This window comes from Orcinus orca, chromosome 5, assembly GCF_937001465.1.
Source record: "Orcinus orca chromosome 5, mOrcOrc1.1, whole genome shotgun sequence".
In the NCBI taxonomy this organism is placed as follows: domain Eukaryota; kingdom Metazoa; phylum Chordata; class Mammalia; order Artiodactyla; family Delphinidae; genus Orcinus; species Orcinus orca.
In genome coordinates this window covers 25473021-25497589 of record NC_064563.1, presented here as the reverse complement: position 1 = coordinate 25497589, position 24569 = coordinate 25473021, and the positions used below count along the sequence as shown (strand labels likewise).

General features: G+C 36.2%; 1 protein-coding gene across 5 annotated transcripts in view; it reads right to left on the bottom strand.

Moving 5' to 3' along the window:
• The window catches only part of SLC9A9 (solute carrier family 9 member A9), a 656685-nt gene that overhangs the window by 613175 nt on the left and 18941 nt on the right, over positions 1-24569 (bottom strand). For 4 of the 5 annotated variants that reach the window (XM_049709812.1, XM_049709809.1, XM_049709810.1 and 1 more), the window contains exons 3-4: positions 24156-24248; positions 22071-22114 (exon numbers count right to left, since the gene is read on the bottom strand). The gene's annotated coding sequence lies outside the window, so the exon portion shown is untranslated. Of the gene's footprint in view, positions 1-18438; positions 18584-22070; positions 22115-24155; positions 24249-24569 lie in introns of all 5 variants that reach the window. The other variant, XM_049709811.1, reaches the window with a different exon arrangement.

Sequence of the window (24569 nt, the reverse complement as noted above, 5' to 3'; positions counted from 1 at the left end):
TGGATTGGGACTATTTAGAAGGGGGAGCAAAAAGGAGGCAACAGCATGTATATTCATGATGAGCCTGGGCCTCTGAAGGGAAGATGAGGAAGACAGGGTCGACTTTGCCAGATGGTGACTCTACAAGAAGGGGCTTGACAGAGGTGATGTAAAGAGAAGTGCTAATTAAGTCAGAAAACTTCTGGTGTTCAAAAGAGGACAACCATGGAGGGCAGTGGCCAGATTTGGTCCCCTATGACCTAAGCAGGGAAGGGGAATGAGAATCACAGGTGAATTTCTTGACAGTAGCGGCAAAAAAGCAGGGAGATGTGAGCGCACCTTTGTGGAAGGTGGCCCCCTATGAGACACTGGGTAGGCTGCAGAGGAGTGTGCTGAGGGGCTGACTATGAACGTCATGGACAGAGGTGGAGACATCTGTATCCACCTGCAGTTGTTTCATGTGTATCTCGTTTGCTTAACTAAACCCTAAACTATTTGAGAACCAAATATGCTATTGCTGTAACCCCAGCCACAGGGCCTGTGCCTATGGGACCTGCCCAAACTCATCCCTTTTCCAGGGTTTCCTACTTTAGTACCTCTTGCTAGAAACACATCCCTCTCCTCACACACCCAGTCACTCTCCAAGTAGATTCTATGTCCTAAACATCTCTGGAATCCATCTTCTTTTCTCGAAGCTGTTACCATCACCTCTGGTCTGGGACTGCTGCAATAACTTCCTAACCAGTCCTCCCAACTCCACTCTGTCCTCCACACACAGCAGAGTGAGCTCTGAAAAACAAACCTAAACACCTAACTTTCCTCCTTCAGATTCTTCAGTGGCTTCCAGTTGCTTTTGGAATAAAGTCCTAAATACAAAGACCTTGCATAAATCAGCCTCTACCTTGCATCACCCCTCTTTGTTCCCTGGCTTTCTGTTCACTAAAGGTTTTCTTGCCTCAGAGCCGGCACACAGGCTGTTCTCCCTGCTTACAACACTCTTCCATTTCCCACCTTGCTGATCCTAAGTGTTTCTTCCTCAAAGAGACCTTTTCTGATTTCTTGATGCAGGTCAAGACTTTCTGTTAAATCTTCTCTTAGCACCATGCCTATTTCAGAGCACTTATTACAATAATAATGTTAAAATTATGGATGTAATTGGCTGGCTGGCTGCTAGACTGTAAGTTCATGAGGGCAGAGATCGTGTCCATCTTGTTCACTGCTGTATTCCCAATGTTGGGCACACAGCTGCTGCTCAGTAAATTTTGACTGAATGAACTCAAAAAATAAAAATTAAAAATAAAAAAATAAAACTACAGTAACCTGGGTAATGGCTTGAGATTAAGAGGAAGGTTTTTCTAGCAATTACCTCTGTAATATCAAAAATAAACACAATTCTGGGTTTCCCTGGTGGCGCAGTGGTTGAGAGTCCGCCTGCTGATGCAGGGGACATGGGTTCGTGCCCCGGTCCGGGAAGATCCCACATGTCACGGAGCGGCTGGGCCCGTGAGCCGTGGCCACTGAGCCTGCGTGTCTGGAGCCTGTGCTCCGCAACGGGAGAGGCCACAACAGTGAGAGGCCCACGTACCGCAAAAAGAAAAAAACACAATTCTTTTATTTCTTCATTACTAAATACTTTCAAATAGCCCTTGGAATTCTTTTCAAAGCCCTTTTCTTTTTTCCTGTGATAGGGTCATTTGTTACCAAATTCAAAGGTTTGAATAATCAATCTCTCAATATGCTATTTTCATATTTTTAAAGAATTTGTGCCTATGCTAAGGTAAGAAATCATCCATCTGATACTTGCTTATTTTTAACACAAAAGTGACACATCATGTCAAAGACTATTTCTAAGGAGGTTTTTGTTTTCACTGCTGAGCTGAGGTAAGAGGTTTTTTTTCTCCAGCATCTCAGGGGACTGCTCAGCATGAGGAATGCACTATTCTCAGGAGAGGGCAAGCCAGATGTTAGGTGGGATTTTGGAAGGGTCTGGGCTGAGGACTGAAATTCAGGCTATGTGGGTGATAGAACTACTTGCAGAGAAAGGCTGGGGAGAGAAACTCATTTTTAAATAGCTTCTCAAGGGTGAAAACGTGGAGAAGGAGAGCTGCTAATAGATATGTGTGTGGGGGGGTGGCTCGCTATATGATGCACAGTGTGAAATAACTGTGCCACCCTTTTAAGAAAACTCATAACACATGTCCAAGTTATTCTTCAAGTTTTTTGTAGTTTCTTTGTTCTTTTACACAGAGGTGAAAGGACTCGGTGCTTTGTGTTCAAATTCCTTCCCGGGTAAGGGAGAGAGAGCACAGAAGAGGTAGCCAAGCTAAGTTCTTTAAGCAAAGGCTGGTTCATCGGACAGACAAATCCTGGATTCAGTCCAGCCTTTCAACATTTTGCAATGCCAAATATTTCACTTTTATCCTCACTGAGGAATGATAAGACCTGAGCAAGATTCATGGTTCCTAAAATGAATGTGAGCTAGAAGAAGACACCAGTTCATGCAGAGTAAGAACTCTCTTAGATTGGACTGCTGGGCTCTTCAGCATGGTCACCTTCTCAGCTTGAACCCCAAACATCATCAGAAGCCACTTAATTAGTTTAAGAAACCACTATCACAGGAATCAGGAAAAACCCAAATTCATATAATCAGTATATTTTTCTCCTTGTAAGTGAGCAGCCAAATCAGAAAAAGGACCTTTGTTCAGAAGGCTCCTTGTTGGGATGAAATCAGATCAGGCAGAAACACTAACTTGAACCTCAGAAGGGGGAAGGTCTTGCTTTAAAAAAAAAAAAAAAGCAAAAACACACCCTTTAAAGTTCACTGGTAATATTCCCTGCATCCGTAACTATACCAGGACTCACTGGAGATCAAACACTATGAAGTCCAGCTGCTAGGTCAGCGGGTGCTCCTTGACTGAACAGCCCCACCTTATTGGCAAGCCTTTCTTTGGACATGGTGATTCATTCAGTCTGGGGACAGCCAAGACTCCTGTCTTTCTAGTTACTTTGCATATGTCCTCTGCTTTGATCATCAAGTTTAACTGTACATAAGCAATCTTATTTCCTTCCTTTCCTACACCTTGCTGAGGACCACAGTGCAGGTGCCTGAGAAAATACTCCCATTCCCTCCTAAACAGCAGGGCTATAATTTCTGTATGAGAAGCTATGCAGTCACTCATTCCTTTCTAAAAAGAACTCTCCCCTAAATTTCTATTTCTCCTTATTACTTAATTTTAAAGACTCTAAGAAACCTATATAAACTTAAAGGTATAAAGATCTATAACAAACTTAAATTATATTCCTTCTTAAGGTTTAGGCTTTGAACATTAGCAGAAGATATGGTTTTGTATCTGTGTCAACACCTCATTTTGCTCCCTTTCCACATTTTTAGAGTCAAGAGTAAATTCTTCCCTAATCTCCTCTTCATTAAGTCCTAACGGAATTCTAGCCTATCAACCACTTATGTTTATTTATTTTTATTTTTGTTCTTGTTCTGCATAAAGTTTAAAAATGGGGGGGAATGCATTTTAGAAGGCTCTGTGCTTCCTGGGGCAATGCAGTATCACAGCAATCACTAAGTCTAAGTGTCCTGAAAAAAAGGTCTGGAAAACATTTACTCTGGGCTTCCCTGGTGGCGCAGTGGTTGAGAGTCCGTCTGCCGATGCAGGGGACACAGGTTCGTGCCCCGGTCAGGGAAGATCCCACGTGCCGCGGAGCGGCTGGGCCCGTGGGCCATGGCCGCTGAGCCTGCACGTCCGGAGCCTGTGCTCCGCAACGGGAGAGGCCACAACAGTGAGAGGCCTGCGTACCGCAAAAAAAAAAAAAAAAAAAATTTACTCTGCCTACTTATATATTGGGCCTGTTTCCATGGCATTCCCAGATTTAAGTAATGCATGGGGCCCTTCTCTACCCATTCTGATTAATTATTCATTCACAAATATTTACTGAGCATCTCTACTCTGTGTCAAGCACTGTATGAGGTAAAAGTCATACAAAAGAGAACAATGAAGTTTATATCTAGAGACAGTGTCTACAAAATTTTTAAACTGAGCAATACTATTAGGAAAAAAGAAGCAGTACATCCATTATTTATTTATAAGATGTGTTCCTGTACTAATATTGTATATATTATAAGAATTCATAAAAATAGCCATTTTAAATGGATCAGATTTTCAAAAGTTAACAAGAAATATATGTTCTAACATTTTCTCCCCACACACCACTGGACCAATTTGCATAGCAATTAAGGTGTGGCGGTGCCCTACTTTGAAGACCATTGAAACTGCTGACCACTGTTTAATGCATCTGTCATTGACATTGAAATAGTGAATTTGTAAAGTGGAAGTATATGTTTTGAACTATTTTACAGATGAATAGACCTCTTTCAAAATGTTGTGTGAATTTAAGAATTATATGTCAATGTAGGAAAACAACTTAAGAAGAAATATATTTTTCTTCAAACTTCTGCAATTTCCCAGACATAAAATTATGCTGCGTTATGATTTCTGATTGGTAACAAATAATACATGGCATGAAATGAGTATCTCAACTTGGAATTCAGACAGATAATATAAATATTTTATTTTACAGTTCTACTTCTTTACCTCTGTATTAATATGAATTAAATTTAATGACATGCCAATACAATATATAATATAGTCATTACACAGCATCTTGTAAACAAATAAAACATTAACTGATTAATAATTGTGATTCTTTACTAAATTTTTCTTTAACAAATAATGGAGGTATTGTTACTTGTTGTCATAACTCATCTTATTGCTGCACTAATAACTGTTTTAAGAGAGACTTTTCAGAAGATGAATAAAAAAGGCAACAGCCATAGGCCTAATTGCTAAGGATGTGTTGGGTAAAGGGAAACTTCTTGTCATTTTTTAAATGTACTAAAATCTTAAAATTTAAAATTATTTACATATTTGTAAATAAATGTATATTTGTGTATGTTTGTATCTATAAACCATAGGATTTGTAAAGAGAATGAAGTGATGCTACATGGGAAATTCCCTTAGTAGGAAAGCAAATCTTCAAGATTAAGTATGAAAATAAAATAGTGGAGGTCAACAGGGAGAAAACAGCTCCTTGAGAAACTTTAGTAATCAATCCCCAAAGCTTTTAAAAGCCTCACTTTAGATCTGGTGTGGAATCGGAATATTTTAAATGGAAAAAACATTACTTCAAGTGAAAATTTTTAGCTGGACTATTAAAAAAAGGGGATGGCTATATTTGAGCTCTCTTGATCTCAAGGAAACTGAAATTCATATTACTACGTGAAAGAAGCTTTACCTAGAAAGGTTACATACTGTATGTTTCCGATTATATGACATTCTGGAAAAGGCAAAACTATGTAGACAGTAAAAAGATCAGTGGTTGCCAGGGGTAGGAGGGTGGCAGGGATGAACAGGCAGAGTGCAGAGGATTTTTAGGGCAGTGAAACTATTCTGTATGATACCACAATAGTGGATACTTGTCATTACACATATGTTGAAACCTGTAGAATGTACAACACCAAGAACAAACCCTAATATAAAGTATGGACTTTGGGTGCTTATAATGTGTCACTGCAGGGTAATCAATTGTAACAAATGTACTACTCTGGTGGGGGATATTGATAAAGAGGGAGGCCATGCATGTGTAGGAGCAGGGAGTATATGGGAACTCCGGACTTTCCTCTCAACTTTGCTGTAAATCTACAATTACTCTAAAAAAATAAAATCTTAAAAAAAATAAAGCCTACTTAAAAAATCTATAAGCTCTTGGATGCTACCATTTTTTAAAAGGAAGTAAATTTTTTCAAGTAAAATTGTAATATTGTTTCCTCAGGTTTTAACTAAAACATTCCACTATTGTGATTTTTAAATGAAATTATATTACTAAAATGAGCCATTTTACACATAGATGGCCCAATGAGTGTAAAAAATATTGACCAACTTTTGGTTGGTTGAAGTACCTTTCTATAAATGCCATTGACTTTTTCCGTACTCTTGTTTGAACAAATAAAAGCAACAATTAATTGGAAAACATTTTTAGTTTTGTATGTGCTCAGAAAGACAATTCAAAATATTCAATAAAAGACCATTTTGGAGACTGTACTTTGAAGTAAAGCAGAAAACTGAATGAAAAGCAGGTAATAGACCAGGATAGAGGGAACTGTGAGACAAAGGATCAAATAAAAATTATTGGACATCCCCAAGAACCTTCTAATGGCTTAAATGTGCCCTACAAATAGTTGCATAGATCTGTAATTTTTATCCTTAAAGCAAGATCTAAGGGGGGAAAAATGCTTTGCTTTTTGTGTTTCCATAATATTTACCTCACTACATAAAAATGTTAACATGAATTTCTCCTCTTATCATAATGATGTCTCAGAAGTTTTGATGTTGTAACAGAAAACTAGACGTAAACCGTGTGACACACTGCTAGTTGTCTCCTAAATCTATCTCCCCCTTCTTGCTTAGTAATCAAGTTTTAGCTAGGCATGCAGATAGAGACTACAGTTCCCAGTCTGCTTTGTAGCTTGATAGGACCATGTGATTAAATTTAGACCAATATGTGATTAAATTTAGACCAATATGTGAATAGAAATAACGTTTGCCATTTCTAGGCTTTGGTCTTGAAAACACTGGGGATATATCTCTCCAGCTTCTCTTTCCCCTTTTCCTATAGGCTGGGGTATAGACATGGCAGTGACCCAGCTTCAACTATTCCCCAAAAAGAGGTAACCCTAGTGATAGCAGAGGAATAAAATGGAGAGTTCTTGGTCCCTGGACAGCCTCATGGAGCAGAGCTGCTTCCTCAGCCTTAGATGGTCAAGTCAAACTATAACATAAGAAAGAAATAAACTACCATCTTATTTTAGCAACTAATTCTGGGTTTCCTTTTTTTTTTTTTTTTTGGTCTATTTGTTATAGCAGCTTAATATTTACCCTAAGACAGAACAAATTTAAAAATAAAAGGGATTTACTGACTAATGAAACTAGAAAGTCTAGGGTTTCTGTGGGCTTCAGGATTGGTTTGATCAAGGAATCATTCCTTTCTAGGTCTCAGTCTTCAATGTATTAGCCTCATTCTGAGTCTGGCTTTCCTACAGTGGTACAACCATTAACCAATCACTGAGATCCAAACATGAGAATATAAAATCTACTTTAAGCCTGAACTTCATGCCTCACCCTAGAGCCAGGGGTGTATGAAGTCATTGTGTCTACCAAAATGAAAATTCAGGGAAGTTTCTAAGAAAAGAAAAATAGAGGCTGGAGAGAAAGTCACACCACAATATTCACTACATGTGATTCTCAAAATTCTCATTCACTGGGAATTTTTTAAAAAAAAGAAAGAAAAGAAAAATGTTCCCAGGTCTGCCCTTTCTCTGTAACCCCAGCCACTCTGAGAACCTCTGCCTAATAAACTGTGAGCTTCTTATTTGTTGTTGCTTCCCCAAGACTTAGGATATGTGCCAGGCACACAATAGAACCCAAGAGATATTTGTTTAATTGAGTTCATTTAAATTAAGTTTGAAAGAATAATTAGGAGAAAAGAGAAATTGTATTTAGGCAAAATTTCAGATTAAATTTTTTTAACTTCAGTTTTAAGTTTGGGATATTAGGGGACTAGGCTGAATGAAATATCTTTGAAGGAAAACAGGAGTCTCTCGGATAGATTAATAATTTTTTTTTAAATGTAAAGGGAAGATATAGAAATCATTAACCTTTCTTTCATGAGGCTTTTGTTACACTCCACCAGGGGAATAGTGAGGTGGGATGCTGACTGCCAACAGCAATAGGCAGTATGGAATATTTGCTGAAGGGATTAAAGTTGCAGAGGGTATAGTCCATCTCTAGACAGGACCCCAGCTGACAATTATAGACAGAATTGTTGTGTTCAGAGTTGGAGAGCAGGCCAGGAAAGCAGCACCATAAGAATGCTGTCTTGAGGAACTTATTCCATTCACATTCTGCCCCTTCTCAAAAGCAACTTGGAGGGCTTCCCTGGTGGCGCAGTGGTTGAGAGTCCGCCTGCCGATGCAGGGGACACGGATTCGTGCCCTGGTCCAGGAAGATCCCACATGCCGCGGAGCGGCTGGGCCCGTGAGCCATGGCCGCTGAGCCTGCGCTTCCGGAGCCTGTGCTCCGCAGTGGGAGAGGCCACAACAGTGAGAGGCCCGCATACCACAAAAAAAAAAAAAAAAAAAAAAGCAACTTGGAAAGCAAGAAAACTCTAGACCATACAAAGTATAATTATTATCATTCCAGCCTCTGAAGTCCATCTTGTCTGCGCAGACACATTACAGAAAATCACATCCTTCAGGCTTCTCCCAGAAACCATATGTTCAGGGCCTACAATGTTCCACTTGAGCAAGAGCATTTGGCTTTGTGGCTACATCCCTGTGGCCCACTGTCAAAGGAAACATCTTTTCTTTTTCTTTTGACTAGCCTGAACTAACCATAGGGTAAGTGTTGTGGAGAACCAGATTCCAATCCTCAGCTGGCTTTAAACATACTACTTAGGAGAGAAAGCCTAATAAAGCAAGCAGTGGTGAATGATGAAAGATATGTACATCCTATAGACGTTAGATCATAAACTTCTTGACAGAATTGTCTGTCTAATTTGGTCTCTTGGTCCTCTAACAATGAGCTCAAAGAATAAAAAATGTTTCTTTTTATGAAAAGTTCTTCATACAGAATGGCTATGCTGTTTAAGTGAACTGTAGGCAAAGAGTAAATAAAATTGTAGTAGCTAACTGACAAGTCCTAAGAGGTTCCTAAAGATATTTTAAAAATCACCTTAAGAAAGCATGGCTAGATGCCTGAAAGTGATATCTAATCATTATTATTAATAAATATATAATCACTAATCTGTTTTATATTCATTTGTCCCAAACTAGTCCTCAAACAGTAATCATTCCATTTTATATATTTGTTAACAATAAAAAAATAGACATAAAATATGTCTTTTACAGGCAAAATTAATCTATTGTGGTAGAAGTCATAAAGATAATATGAGAAGGATGGGTATCAACAGGGAAGGGGCAGAAGAGAACTTTCTGGCAGGGTGGAAATGCCTATATCTTGATCTGGTGATGGTAACAGCGGTTTATGTTTGTGAAAATTCATCAAGCTTTCCTTTTAAGATTTGTATATTTTACTGTATATAAAAGATATCTTATTTTAAAATATTTTTAGAATATGTATTTTGCTTAGGTGAAATCCTAGATTTAGATGCTTTTGGCTTCAAAGGTTCATTTTATCTGTAACAGCATGAGCAGAAATACTACATGGTACATTGCAGAGGCAGCATTTTCTTCATGTATGGTCTAAAACTCCTGTTGAAATTCTCATCACATTCCACACAATAAATTAGTTCCTGAGCTTGATTAATATCGCTGGAAATTAACAGTCTTTTAAGGTAGTTTTTTTTAAATGGTAAATAAGGAAATCCTGCAACTCCAGCTAATTTTGCTGCAGTTTTGCAGCAGTGAAAATACATCTTTGTCTGTAGTCCAACCACCATAAAATCCTGTATCCCTGAGATTATAATCTTGTGGCTATGATTATGTCACTGGTTGTAATATAACTCTTTCAATATAGTTAAATTTTGAGAATAAATACAAAATCAGAAGGAAAAAATAATATATGGTACACCCAAAATTCTGAACACAAAATTCAGTGTTAGGATCAACTCAAAACATGATTTTGTTTTTTTCATTCCTTTTTGACACTCCCACTCCTACTCCTCAAAACACAAAGCCTGTTTAGGACATCAATCCTTCCACATACAATTATTTATTCAGTGCTTATAAGTTCCTAGGCACTGGGGCAATAAAGGTAAAGAAAGTAATGGCCCTTTCCCCAGATAATTTGCAATCTAAATGAGGAGACAGAACAACTCATTTAAAAATCATTACTTTTAAAACATTTAAAATTTATTTTATTTTATTATTATTAAATTACCATTTAATGAAAAAAATGATAAAAGATATCATATATAGTGGTATGCTGGTAAATGTTTAACAACTGGCTCTCCAAGAAAATGAAAAAGCCTTGATTTGTAGCTTTTGCCAATTTCTATGTTGTAAATACTCTCACCATGGCCTGATATCAAGGTACTAATATGAAATCAAGTGGCTGGCAAAATTCCTCCAATTTTGACCACCTGCTCTCATGAGTTGGTATATACCAGTTCTGGCACACCACTGCTTCAATATCTAGTGAGAATGCAAATTATTTCTATAGCAGCTTCAAACCATGTAGAATTATCAAAAAATCCACTTTATTAAGCATCTACTAAAAATCAAGTACTGTGTTAGATATTAGGAACAAAGAAGATTAATTATAGTCTCTACCCTCAAGGATTTTATAATCCATGAAGAGTGGGATTAGATAAGTAAGCCACAGACTATAAATACAATTAGTAAATGCCATGGTAAGGGAAACACAAAGGAGGGAGCAAGTAACAGTGGTAAGGGAAATGCAAAGGAGGAAGCAAGTAACCGGATCATGGGTCAGAAATGCTTCCAAGTGGAGGTGATACTTGAGTTGAACGTTGGACACAGGTAAGATGTACTTCCTCTCAAGCACTATTGGTGACCTGACTTCAGCAGATCTAACACTTCAAGGCAGGCAAAAGTTATTTACCAGAAATTTTGGGAAATGCCTTATTATTTTTTCCTTATAAATCTGTTCAAAGGTAACAATTTTAAATAAATATTCAAATCAATTGATGACAAAAATAATCAAGTGAAATAGTAGCAGTTTTCCTAGTGATTAAGCCCAAATATCTTAATACCTTTTACCAGCATTTCCTAAAGTAAGTTCCATGGAGTGTTAATAAATCATGTTCAAAATAAAATGTCATGGTTAAGTAAGCTTGGGAAACATTTAGTGAAGAAAGCTAAACAGGTTAGTTACTGCCAATACTTCCCAGAGGCTTTAATCTTCTCCTGTGCATTGTGATCCTTTAAGAGCAGGTTATAACATGACTCTTTTGCAGAGACTCATAGGAATTAGTGTTCCAGGAAGTGGACTTCAGGAATTATAAAAGTACAAGTGGCTCATTAAAAGAGTTTTAAAGAGATTTTTTCCCAACAGATTCTTTGTAGACACATACCTAGTCAAAATAGTAATATCTCTAAATGTCATTAAGATACCATGAAAAAAATCACCTCTTTAGTTCTACTTCATCATCTCTCAATTATATCATGGGTAGTATAACACCTGACAATTGAGAATAATTTAAAATATCTCTAGAATTGGAACTTCCCTGGCAGTCCAGTGGTTGGGACTTCGTCTTCCAGTGTGGGGGGATGCGAGTTCGAACTCTGGTTGGGGAGCTGGGATCCCACATACCTTGGGGCCGAGAGACCGGGACATAGAGCAGAAGCAATATTGTAACAAATTCAACAAAGACATTTAAAAAAAAAATGGTCCACATCAAAAAAAAAAATCTTAAAAGAAAAAAATAAAGTATCTCTAGAATGGTAGTAAAGGTGGTACCAAACGTGAATAAAAACTACACCACTTGTTAAGCCCTAATGGCATTAGGTGAGATGACACAACAAACCTGTGCCTCCAAGTCTTGGTTCATTGCCAGTATCAAGGCTGAACTTACGAATAATGAATTTTCTCTACGGTAGGAATTGCCAGAATGGCTCCTTTGCCCTCATTTTCCACAGGGCAGCTTTTGGTACCATCTTTATAAATTCCTTTCTTATTTACTTTTTAAGGCATTTCTTGGAGTCCTCTAATAAAGAGACATCCACCACCCACACACCCTGGGTTTAGTCAATACTTAGCAGATTTATCAGCTGTTTTCTAAGTGACAATCAGCAGGAAGCTTGCCCTGAGAGAATATATAGAGAAGCAAGACACTTGTGTTTGGAGGAGAGGGGAAAGATTTGTGCACAGTATGGGTTTCCCTTAGAACACAGCAGTCAGGTTTGGTAGGCAGTGAATTATCTGTGTCTGGGAGAGGCACTCCAAAGTTGCAAGAATTTCTCCCTCCTTCTAGCTTCTCATCTCCTATTGGTGTCACCCAAATGTCCAGTGGTGATGTCTGTTAAGGTCAGCCTCCCAGGAGACAGAAGAGGGCAGAGAAGGGAGAACAAGGAAGTGAGGGAAAACGAAGCATAATCAACACATCTTCAAGGCCAACTAAACAGTGATAGATGCTACCATTTTGAAATTTCTTCTCCCGAATTTATGTTGACAGATGTTTACTTATTACCCAAAACAGAATATATCTAGTATCTTCGGTGTGTTTAGACCTAGGCCAAACAAATGCAGCCCACTGTTGCTTGCTTTGGTAAATAAATCTATGTTGGAATCCAACCACACCTATCAACTCTACAAAAGGCAGAGCTGTATAGTTTCAAGAATTTTAGGCTTGCAAAGCCTAAAATATTTACTATCTAGTCTTTGACAGAAAAAGTTTGCCAATCTTTCCACTCAAATTTTCTAAAGTGTTTCCAAAGTGACTTAATGTTTATATTTTTGAAATCAGATTTTCTCTGTGAAAAGATTCAGGTTATTTTACACTAAAAAGCAAATTATAGTTAAGTCTGATAATAGCTAGGCTAGCACATGCAGCTGAAAAGTAGGAAAATAAAATGTTTGTTTTGAAAATATCCTTTTTTAAGATCACAAACATCTGGATATTCCCCCAAACATCTGGAACACCAACTGATTGACTCATTATGTTTAGCCAGGCGCATTTTGTAAACACTAGCAGTCAAAACTAAGCATTAGAGGTAAAAAATAATAATTTCATATAACACCCTTATACAAAATACTTCACATTGGCTTTCTTGTTCTTTTAAAATGCACCAAGAAGTACAAAGAAGTCTATAATTCTGTCAGAGATTTTGGAGAATTTAAAGAATATGATATTGTCTTTTTCTTTATATCTTATTCGGTTATGAAATCTCTGTAATCTCATTGTCTGAATGATAGAAGATAATATCATTATGATGTTTTTTAAAAAGGCCTCAAAACTTAGAGTAAACAATGTACTTTTCAGTAACTATATAGTAGAGTATCAGCAAAGTGGTGTGAGGAATTTACCATCTCTGAACAATTAAATTGAAATAAAACTTGTTCCTTGGTTGCTCAATGTCAGCTCTTTTGATGTCAGAATAGCCATTGGTTAGAGCCAAATAGATTGTCATGAAAGTGTCTGGGGCTTTGGAACCAGCCTGGGGTTTGACTGCTGGCTCGAATTCCTTTTAGGCTGTTTGGGCCAAAGTTTCTACTTAATAAAATGGGGATAATATTTTTATTGGTGATAGATATAGTGTATATGGTACCTGAAAAAAGAATAATAATAACAATAAAACAATCGCTCCCATTTATTGACTTGCTTACTATGCGCAGGCCACTAAACTCAGTATGTCATATACTTTACATCATTTAATCCTCACAAAAGCCATAAAGGTAAGTACTGTTGTTATCTGTCCTTCAGAGATGAGCTCATTGAAATGTTAACTTCCAGTTTACAAATTCTACCCTTAGAAGAGCAGCTACCAACCATCTACTGCCTACTACATGCTGGAGACTTGGCATTTATTTTCTCTTAAGGTTTAGAGAGATTAAATAGTTTGCCAAAGTTACACAGCTAATCAGAGACAGAGCTAGGGTCAGAGCCCAAGAAGAAAACCCCTCAGGGCCATTGCCTTTAACCTTTACTGTACTACCTCAGCAAAAAGTAGCTATTATTATTATTACCATAGGTATCAGTTTAAAAAAATAAACATAAAATCAATGTACTAAAAAGATACACCTATGCATATGTTTGAAACTTGACAAATGTAATTAGGGAATCAAATAGTTTCAGGTATAACCTATTGAATTGAGAGCATCTATCTTTGTACTGAATTGCAAAGTAAATATGAGGACAACTTGTAAAAGTCAAAATAGAGCTAAGCACGAAGCACTCCACACCTGAATCCACTTTCCCAGGACAATCCTTCTAAGAAACAGAATTTGAAATTTTGAATTCCAAAGTTATGTTCACATCTGCATCAGATATCTTAAATCGTGTGTGTTGCTGAAAAGTGATAAAGCCTGCAATTATGTCATCTCAAGCTCTGAGAAAGTAAGGTGCAGTAATGTTTGTGAAAGAGCATAGTGCCATATGCAGTCCATGTCAGAAAAATCAACTTGAGTTCCTATGTTCTTGTATTCTCACTTCAGATTGTCAGCCGGAGCGATATGCAGAAAATATATAGCTTGTCTGAGTTTGCCCTTGCCGAAATAGTCTCAGACTTGTGGGATAAACAGGTTAAAACTTCTATCTGAGAGAGACCTTTTCCCCTCCTGATTTTTTAGTTTTGTTTTTTTTAATCCATCATTGGATTTAGGGATGGCTGCCTGCTAACATATCTGCAAAGAAATGGCATATAACCAAGAAAAGTGCAGCAAAAGTTTGGTTTTTATTACAACATTTGGGCAAGTTTTGAAGAAGATGTCTTCAAACAATAAAAGGTAGTGTTCCAAGAAAATCAAAAATTTTGACCACCTAACTCTCAGCAAGCCATTTTCTGCAAATTCTGCAGGAAGCATAGAAACCAGTCCACACTGTGCACTTCAGTTGGGGACAGAAAACATTACAAATGTGAACAGCCTTTTCTGTTCTGTCTTTTCATCATTCTATTCTTTCCACACTGATAATCAAACAGTAATTGATCCTTTTTTGGGTCACCCATTCATTGGAGAGTTTCTGAACATATGGGCATGCCACCTTCTGGTGAAAGGTGTTTATCTGCCATTTACAAAGGATTGGAACTTTCACGGATCCTTCAAGAAAAAGGCAATGTCCTTGATACTTCTGCTTGCATGACAAATTATTCAACTGATTTGTTTCAATAATTTTCTTTTTCCAGAATTAAAGTCAAGTATTATTCATTATTATCATTTAATCTTAGTTTTAGCTAGTCAGTATAATGAGCAGAAAATAGCTAGAGAGAAATAAAGTCTATAGCCTGAAGGATTCCTCTCTTTCTCACACTTCCTAGGGACCTGTGGAGAATTCAAGACACAGCACCTTAATGTAGCCCCTGATTTAGAAGTCATGCTGAGAATGTACTTCATAGGTCTTAAAAAGTGTCTGAATTTTGCTTTTCTTACTCTATGGTACAAGATTTGATAGCTTGAAAATAGATACTGAAGAATTTAAATTCTAAGTTCATTTGGAAAATCTATAATGCACAAGAACTCACCTCATTTTTATGATTATTCTATCAATAGCTTAACAGTGCAAAATTAAGTTTATTCCTAAGGATAATAGACTGTTTCTATGGTAGCTTTTTATAGCTGAAGATAGGAGAGATTAAATTACCACTTTAACAGTGAATTGTTGGGCTTCCCTGCTGGCACAGTGGTTAAGAATCCACCTGCCAATGCAGGGGACACGGGTTCGAGCCCTGGTCTGGGAAGATCCCACATGCCGCGGAGCAACTAAGCCCGTGCACCACAGCTACTGAGCCTGTGCTCTAGAGCCCGTGAGCCACAACTACTGAGCCTGTGCTCTAGAGCCCGCGAGCCACAACTACTGAAGCCTGCGTGCCTAGAGCCTGTGCTCTGCAACAAGAGAAGCCACCACAATGAGAAGCCCGCTCACTGCGATGAAGAATAGCCCCCGCTTACCGCAATTAGAGAAAGCCTGTGCACAGCAACGGAGACCCAACGCAGCCAAAAATAAATAAAATAAATTTTTTTAAAAAAACAGTGAATTGTTTTAAATATTTTAATAACATGCTGATTTTTACAAGAGAAGCTTAACTGTTCCCTCATCAATAGATAGGGTTGCAACATAAAATACAGGATGCCAGTTAAACTTCAATTTCAGGCAAATAATAAATATATATTTTTAGTATAAGTATGCCCCACCTACAATATTTGGGACATGGATTACTGAAAAAAGTTCCTTGTTCCTCTAAATTTCAAGTTTAAATGGGAATTCGGTATTTTCATTTGCTAAATCTGGCTTTGAATGGTTTTCAAGAGTTCAGCTGGCTATCAACACCCTTTACATTCATCCATTCATTCATTCACTCACTCATTAATTCATTTAACAAGTATTTGAATACTTCCTATACTATTGTCAGCATGGGGAATAGTTTTGCAAAAATCCCCTACCTTATAGATCAGTGGTTCTCATTCTTAGTTGTCCATTGTAATCAGCTGGGGAACTTTTAAAAACATGTTAATAGAGCCCTGGATACAACCCTCAAAGATTCTGAATTACTTGTTCTGGGGTCCATCCTAGTCATTAGACTTGTATAACCTCCCCAGGTGATTCTAATGTATGGCCAAGGTTGAGAACCACTGCTGTAGATGGAGACAAATTGGTTTTAGTCTTTATTTTTGCAATACCGGCACCTGCCACCAGGTGTGTCCATTAATGCTTGATTCACTCAGCATATCAACTCTTTTCATAGAAGCAAACTGCATACAATTTTAACTAATTGAGATTTTTCCAAAGCAATATAACTTTTTTAAGCAAGCACTATACATTTTTAAATTAAACTATTTTGCCTCAATTTTAAAACTATGAGTATTTAAATAAATGCATTTATACATTCATTCAAAAATAGTTATTTCTGTCTAAGCATTGGGCATTGTACCAGGCACTGGGGATGAAGCCATGAAAAAGACAAAGCTACTCTTCTTACAGGAGGGACAGACAATTAATATGGAAACAAAAAATAAATACTTCCTCTGAAGAAAAAGAACCAAGGAATACAAAAAAAAAAAATTGAGTAGTGGAGAAGGGTAGCATTGTACAATAAAGCAATCAGGAAAAGCTTCTCAGGGGTACATTTGATCAGACACCTGAATGAGGTGAAGGACTGAATCTGCAAAAATATCCAGTGAAAGGTAAAAGAAATAGCAGGTAGGAAGGTCCTGAAGCCAGAGAAAGCTTGGTGTATTTGTAGGAAGAGTTGGAAGGATAGTGTGGCTGAAGCAATGGTATGGGGAGAGTGATATCAAATGAGGCTAGACAAGGGTATGTAGGCCCTTAGGCCAAGGTAAAGACATTGGGCCATATTCTGGGCTATGGGGCAACATATATGGTCTAATTTACAATGTAAAAATATCACCCTGGCTTCCGTGTAGAGACTGGATGGTAGGGTAATGGTCTGGCAGGAGCAGGCAGACATTTAGGAGACTACTGCTGTGGTTTGAATAAGAAATAATGGCAACTTGGACTAGGATGGCAGGGGTAGTGGTTTCAAGAAGTGGTCGGACTCAGGATATATTCTGAAAATAAACCAACAGTTCTTGCAGATAGGTTGGATGTAAGGTGTGAAGGAAAGAGGAAATAAGACTGTCTGAGATTTTAGCCATCTACAAAGATGGGGCTTAAAAGGCTGACACAAGAGTTCTGTTAGGGCCAGGTTAAACTTGAGGTGCCTAATGCTCATCCCAGTGGATAGGTCATAATGGCAGATATGTGTGTATGGGGCTCAGAGAAGCAATCAAGGCTGCAGATATAAATTAGATCATCACCAGTACATGCAAGTGTACCATTTTTCTCAAGTTTAACACATTGTACTGTTTTTAAACAAAGTGGTGCAGTCATTTCCTTTCAAAGTGAAATACTTTTTCTAGGAGTTATACCCATGACCTTCTCAACTACACTGGCACCTGATGACTTATAATCCTTTACTACAGAAAGTGTACATAAAAGGAAACATTGCCCCCATAACTTTTTAAATGTCCCTGGGATGAACACAAGAAGTAATTGTGAAAATTATATTGGATGATGCATGAGGCCTTTTTAGACTATAACTAAAAAAACCTCTCATGACTAAGGAATGATAATTTTCAGCTGTAACTGCTTTTTTCTTGAAATTGTTTTATCACACATTTTAATATTCAAACAATCCAGTGGTATTTTTAAAATAGTAAGTAAATTATAAATAAAAATTAGATTTTTTATACCATTATATCTTTTAGAATGGGGTTCATACAAGTAGCATAATTTTTGATAGATTAAAAGGAGAATTTTAATATACCAACTAATCTTTATTATAATATTCACTAGAGAATATTCAGTTTGTAATGTTGTTGGAAAACTGAATTTAGTAGAAAAAAAGGATTTTGAGTTTCTTATTTGCCACTAAACTAGTTATATGACTGAACACAAATTGTTTAGCTGCCTGGAAACTTAGTTTTCTTATTTGAAAAAAAGGCTACTTCTAAATCTACTTCTAAGGGCTTTTGATTAGGTGAAATAGTGTGTGTAAAAATATTTCATAAATAATAAAATTATACATGAAAGAAACTGTAAATAAATCATGGACTACTGTCCACATTCTTTTCTATTAATAAATATCACACATCTAGTACTTAAGAACTCAAGGCAGATGGCAATGACGATAACATTGCTGTGAAAAATTAGTCACAAAGTGTTTTAAACTCAAAAATATAAGTCTAAAAATCTTACCTCTTTTTTTTTTAACTTCTCTCGTGTTATTAGTTTACTTCTTTTTCTTGAGTTGTTAAGGTGACTGAGTTTATCTTTTTTTTTCCTCTCTATCGTTGATAAGGATAAATGAGGAATTTGAGATGGTAAGATTAAGGAGTCAACACTGACAGATGGAGAAAGGAGAAAATTATGAAGAATTCAGATAAGGCACAAATAAACTTCAACTCAGCTCTCTTTCAAAATTTATAGTATAAGCAATATATAATTATGTGTTTACATTAGTGATTAAAATATTGCTAAAAGCTTTTTTAAGATAGTTAATTTTAATTAATCATCAAAACACTATTATTGGTCAACTTAGTATGGAAACAGTTGTATTAAACAGCAATAGGATTCATTCCCATTTCTACCTCTGATACCTGGCCCTGTGAATACTGGCTATGGAAGAAACAATACCATATATTGGCTGCTGATTCAGATGTGAATAGCCTCCTGAAGAATATGAGAGTGGCACCACTTACTATTACTCCTAGTGATCCACTAGCAAAATTTTTGCTCCCTATACCTGCAACCTTACACTCTGATCTACAGGTCTGAGTTTCAAAGGGAGGAATGCTTCCAACAGCAGACACAGGTAGAAAACTATGTGAAGACAGAGAACTGGAGCAACACATCTCCAAGCCAAAGAATGCTGAAAATTGCTGTAAACTACCAGAAGTGAGGAAGAGGCAGGGGAGGATCCCCCTGTATGTCTCAGAGAGAGCATAGCCCTGCAGACACCTTGATTTTGGACTTCTAGCCTCTAGATCTGTGACACAATAGATTTTTGGGTAATTTTTTTAAGCCACCTAGTTTGTGGTACTTTATTATGGCAGCCTTAGAAAAGTGAGACAGCCACTGTTTTAATAAATCTTCTAGATTTAACAGGGCACAGAACTTGTTTAGAAAGATTTACTATTTTCTAGGAACTATTAGCTAAGGGGCTATGTCTCCTGTCTTTCATAAGCAGTTAAGAAGGAACAAGAAGGTAAATCGAATCAGGTAGTACAATCTTTAAGTAAAAAAAAATGTTCATGCTCTCCACAATAAAGCACATTTTATTTTTCTCAAGACAACATTAGAAGATTCTAATGTTTTTAAGACATTAGACAACATTAGAAGATTTAAGACAACATTTAAGACAACATTAGAAGATTCTAGATATGTAACAACATTGGCAAGTAGACTTGGAGAACATGAGCCAGTTTTATAAGTAACAGAGGATGATTTAACGTCCAAGGATGTACTTTTAAACTTTATGCAAGCCAAGGGTCTACAAGACAGGAGAGGTCATTTATGTTGTCTCAACTCCTAGAGCAATATTTGATTTGGGCCAAAGAAGTACAGACACTCCAGATAGATGGGAAAAGGGAAACGGGAAATTTTAAATAATATCAGAAGGAAACTTTTAAAGGAGTATAACATCCATCATTTTGTCAACAGTGATCTGGTTAAGGCTGAGATTTTAGAGCAGTTCAATTGGACTTTGAAATCTAAAATGTGGTGTTATTTTACTGCTCAAAACACATTTTAATACATTGATATAATTCAGTACTTTATCACTAGTTAACAACCACCAGAAAATCTGAAAAAAAATCTATAAATATCATAGTCAGAAATTCTTTAGAACTTCAAGAGAAAAAACAAAATTCCATTTTGTGAGAAAGAAAATCATGGCATCTGAGTTAAAGGAGAGATTCGAAAAGTGGTTCCAGGAGATAGTAACAAGAAAGATATATTCAGTAACAAAAGTGGTAACCAGAAGCTAGCAACAACTTTTTAGTTAAAAGATCATGAAAAGGCTGCTGGAAGAACCAAAAATCATAACCATATGTCAAGAGTAAGTACACAACATAAAAAAAGAAATTATTTAGACAAAGGGACATGCTAGGAATTAGATCATTCTCATCAAATGGTTGGACTGACTTGAAAATATTAATAGTTGGACAAAGCTTTGATGATTTAGAACCTTTACATGGTGGAAAGTAGGTGAATAAAAACGGTTTTTATACATATAGTTACCAAAGGGGAAAGGCGGGGGAGGGATGAATTGGGTATTTGGCATTAAGAGATGCACACTACTATATATAAAACTGATAAACAACAATGGCCTACTGTATAGCACAGGGAACTATATTCAATATTTTCTAATAACCTATCATGGAAAAGAATCTGTATATTATATATGTATAACTGTATAACTGAATCACTTTGCTGTACACCTGAAGCACTGTAAATCAGCTATAGTTCCATTAAAAACAATGGTTTTTATATTGCACTACCCAGCAATATTTCAACATTACCTTTCCCTTGAAGCTTAAGGATATCTGATAGTTGGGATTTGAGCAGATCAAGGCCCCAGAACTAGGAAATCACCCCCAGAGATGCTATCTTCTGGTGTGGAGGACCATATTTTCTAGAGGAATAAGTATAAACTATCATCTTTATATATTTATATTTAGAAAAGAGTAAATTAGTTCAAGCCACCTACTATGACCCTCTCAGAATTTTATGCTGGATCTTTTGCTTTTAGCTGGCTAAGAGAAAAAGTGAGAAGGCTGCATGAAACATTTTGCTGTCAACCCTGGAAGTGGATGTATCCCATCTACCACACTACTTTGTCTAGAATCCAGTCACAAGGCCATATTCATATTGCAGTTTGGGCCGGGAAAGGCAGTATTCCTATGTGGAAGGAGAAGTGGGATTGATAAACACCTAGCAATTTCTGCAAAAAAAACTGATACATGCACAAATATCCCCTATTTTCATTTTGTTGGCATTTGCAGGTATGTCTGTGCCCAACTATTAGTTTTCAGCCTTTCTGGATTAGATTGGTTTTAGATGAATCTCTTGAATCTACAGCTTATACTTGGGTTTAGCTCTATGATTTGACCTAAGAGTTTCCTCTTTCACTAGGTGAGTTTTTTAATTTAAATTTATTGATCTGATAGCTATGTTTGTTCTTAGTTTTGTCAAATTGTTTTGTTTTCTTCTTTTAACTTGTTAATGTTTACTATAAGGTTATCTTTTTTCTTTGGTTTAGTTTTAAGCTTATTTTCTTCCTAAAATTTCAACGGTTTTCTTTTTAAAATGAATATAATCTATCCTCTGATTTTTTAGGCTTGAAAACTCTGTTTGTTGGCTTTAAACATGTATAATAATTTGGTTTTGTAGTAAATTCTTCTGATGTTCTTTCTTTTCCTGAGGAAAATGTAAATAATGTTGTATCATCTTCTAGCACTGATTGTAACTGGGATGAATTTCTATATAATTTTCTCTTTATTTTTGGAATAAGGTAATTCAGGCTATTTATTTCTGTTGCTTCAAATCCTTGCCAACTCTTGTTATTTCTAGTTATTTTAATCTTAGCCATGTGAAACGATGTGTAGTAATAACTCATTTGCATTTCAGTTTGTATTTTTCTGACAACTATTGATAGTGAGCATTCTTTCATGTGTTTGTTGACTACCTATATTTTTACATATTTATGTAATACATATAGTTTTATATAAAATATAATATAAATATATATTATGTGTATTATACATGTATAATTATACACACATATATAAAATTTGATAGATATAACATTTTCTCCCAATATGGCTTACCTTTTCATTTTCTTAATCGTGTGTTTGAAAGAGCAGAGGTTATCCTAAAAAAGAAGAATAAAGTGGGAGGCATCACTTCCTGATTTCAAGCTATCTCATAAAGCTAAAGTAAGTAAAACAGTATGATACTAGCATAAAAACAGACACATGACCAAGGGAACAGAATCGAGAGCCTAGAAACATAATAAATCCACACGTATATGGTCAACAAATATTTGACAAGGGAGCCAAGAATACTCAATGGAGATGACAGTCTCTTCAATAAATATCACAGGGAAAATCGAATATTTCTAAGAATGAAATTATACCCCTATCTTATACCTCTGACAAAAATTAACTCAAAATGGATGAAAGACTTCAAAATGAGACCAGAAGCCATAAAACTTCTAGAAGAAAACATAAGAAAAAAACTCCTTGACATATGTCTTGGCAATAATTTTTTGGATATGACATCTAAAGCACAAGCAACAAAATCAAAGATAAACAAGTGGGGCTACATCACTAAAAAGCTTCTGTACAGCAAAAGAAATGATCAACAAAGTAAAAGGACAACTTACAGAATGGGGAGAAGTATTTGCAAACTGTATATTTGATAAGGGGCTAATATCCAAAATATATAAAGAACTCATACAACTCAAGAGTAAAAAAAGCACATAATCCAATTAAAAATGGGCAAAAGACCTGAATAGACATTTTCCCAAAGAAGATATACAAATGGCCAACAGGTACATGGAAAGGTGCTCAACATCACTAATCATCAGGGAAATGCAAATTAAAACCACAATGAGATAGCACATCATGCCTGTTAGAATGGCTATCATCAAAAAGATAAAAGATAAATGCTGGTGAGGATGTAGAGAAAAGGGAACCCCTGCACACTATTGGAGGAATTGTAAATTGGTATAGCCACTATGGAAAGCAGTATAGAGTTTTCTAAAAATATTAAAAATAGAGCTATCATATGATCTAGCGATTCCACTTCTGGAAATATATCTGAAGGAAATGAAAATGCTAATTCTAAAAGATACATGCACCCCAATGTTCATTGCAACATTATTTACAATAGTTAAGGCATGAAAACAACCAAAGTGTCCATTGACAGATGAACGGATAAAGAAATTATGATATATATATACACATATATATATATATATATGATAGAATATTATTCAGCCATAAAAAGAAGGAAATCCTGCCATTTGTGACAACATGGATGGACTTTGAGGCATTTATGTTAAGTGAAATAAGTCAGACAGACAAAGACAAATACTATATGATCTCGCTTATATGTGGAACTAAAAACAAAAACAAAAAACAAATTCATAGTAAAAGAGATCAGATTTGTGGTTACCAGAGGTGGGGCTGTGAGGGTAATTGGATAAACAAGTAATAGGGATGTAATATACAACATGATGACTATAGTTAACACTGCTCTGTGGCACATTTGAAAGTTGTTGAGAGTAAATCCTAAGAATTCTCATCACACACACACACACAATTTTTTTTTTGTATCTATATGAGATGATGGATGTTAATTAAATTCATTGCAGTAATCATTTCACAAACATGTAAGTCAAATCATTATGCTGTACACCTTAAACTTATGCAGTGCTGTATGTCAGTTATATGTCAATAAAACTGGAAAAATATAACAAAGATACTATTACAAAATCTAAAAATAACTCATTTATTAAAACCACTCCAAAAGGAACCAAGACTGTGACTGTGTCATAACAAAACACATAGTAATACAGGTTTACACCTAGAAAATGGATAATAAAACAACCCTGGGTGGGAAGCACAGGAGAAAAGAAGAGGGGCACTTATCACCATGAGATCTTTTGGCATCTTTACATGTCATTTAAGGAAGAAAAAACATCAAGCAAGGAAAAACAAGTAAGGATAAACTGGGTGAGCATTGTAAACCAACAGCTAATAATTAAGAAGAAACTGGAAAAGAGAAAAGGAGTAGGAAAGTCAGAATCATAGAATAAATGTTAAAAAAAGAATATTAGTAGATTTCAAACTAGTCTTAAAACATATAGCTGCTCTCACATTCTACCCTGGGATGAAGTGTGGTCTTACCCTGCCAAATAGTTTTAAAAGCTGCAGTAATTTCCTGGTATGAAGAATTACTTCAGGATGTTAACAGAGTCAGGATGCTCTCCTCATTAGTACCTGCAATTTATATTCAGACAATTAGATCTCAGAATCCACATGCCCACTCTCTCAATAACCTTTGTAACCAGTTCTCCAGTTACTTTAGTTCCTTACCTCATAAAATATATTTTATTAAATAATTTGTTAAACTATAAAATTTACAATAAAAGCATTTAAAACAAAGTTTTTAACTTTGATAAAATAAATTTAGCCTTTTTCTTTTTTTTTTTTTTGGCCGCACCTTGCATCTTGTGGGATTTTAGTTCCCCAACCAGGGATTGAACCTGGGGCCACAGCAGTGAAAGCACCAAGTACTAACCACTGGACCACCAGGGAATT